Genomic DNA, 1297 nt, shown 5'->3' on the forward strand with positions numbered 1-1297 from the left:
TCATTGGAAGGACTGATGCTGAAGCTGAAGCGCCAATACTTTGGCCACATAATGCAAATAACTGACTCATTAAAAAAGACCCTGATGCTGGGAAAGATTGAAGGCAGGAGGAGAAGGAGATGACAGAGGATGAGATGGTTCGTTGGCATCACCGACTCGATGAACATGAGTCCGAGCAAGCTCTGGGAGTCGGTGGTGGACAGGGAATCCTGGCATGCTGCAGTCCATGGGGTCAAAAAGAGTCAGAAACAACTGAGAGACTGACCTGATTTATGAAAGACAAAAACATGTTACCACTGTATCACAGAGTTCAGTTCAGATCAGTTGCTCAGTCGTGCCCAGCTCTCTACGACCCCATGAACCGCACACAGCACACCAGGCCTCCCTGTCCATCACCAACTCCCAGAGTCCACCCAAACCCATGTCCATTGAGTCGGTGATGCCATCCAACCATCTCATCCTCTGTCGTCCCCTTCTCCTCCTGCCCTCAATCTTTCCCAGCATCAGGGTCTCTTCAAATGAGTCAGCATGTCGCATCAGGTGGCCAAAGTATTGGCGTTTCAGCTTTAGCATCAGTCTTTCCAATGAACACCCAGGACTGATCTCCTTTAGGATGGACTGGTTGGATCTCCTTGTAGTCCAAGGGACTCTCAAAAGTCTTCTCCAACACAACAGTTCAAAAGCATCAATTCTTCGGCACTCAGCTTTCTTTATAGTCCAACTCTCACATCCATACATGACCACTGGAAAAACCATAGCCTTGACTAGACGGACCTTTGTTAGCAAAGTAACGTCTCTGCTTTTGAATATGCTATCTAGGTTGGTCATAACTTTCCTTCCAAGGAGTAAGTGTCTTTTAATTTCATGGCTGCAATCGCCATCTGCAGTGATTTTGGAGCCCAGAAAAATAAAGTCTGACACTGTTTCCCCATCTATTTTCCATGAAGTGATGGGACCAGATGCCATGATCTTCGTTTTCTGAATGTTGAGCTGTAAGCCAACTTTTTCACTCTCCTCTTTCACTTTCATCAAGAGGCTTTTTAGTTCTTCTTCACTTTCTGCCATAAGGGTGGTGTCATCTGCATATCTGAGGTTATTGATATTTCTCCTGGCAATCTTGATTCCAGCTTGTCCTTCCTCCAGCCCAGCATTTCTCATGATGTGCTCTGCATATAAGTTAAACAAACAGGGTGACAATATACAGCCTTGACGTACTCCTTTTCCTATTTGGAACCAGTTTGTTGTTCCATGTACAGTTCTAACTGTTACTTCCTGACCTGCATACAGATTTCTATAT

This window comes from Capra hircus, chromosome 14 (assembly GCF_001704415.2).
Source record: "Capra hircus breed San Clemente chromosome 14, ASM170441v1, whole genome shotgun sequence".
Taxonomy (NCBI): domain Eukaryota; kingdom Metazoa; phylum Chordata; class Mammalia; order Artiodactyla; family Bovidae; genus Capra; species Capra hircus.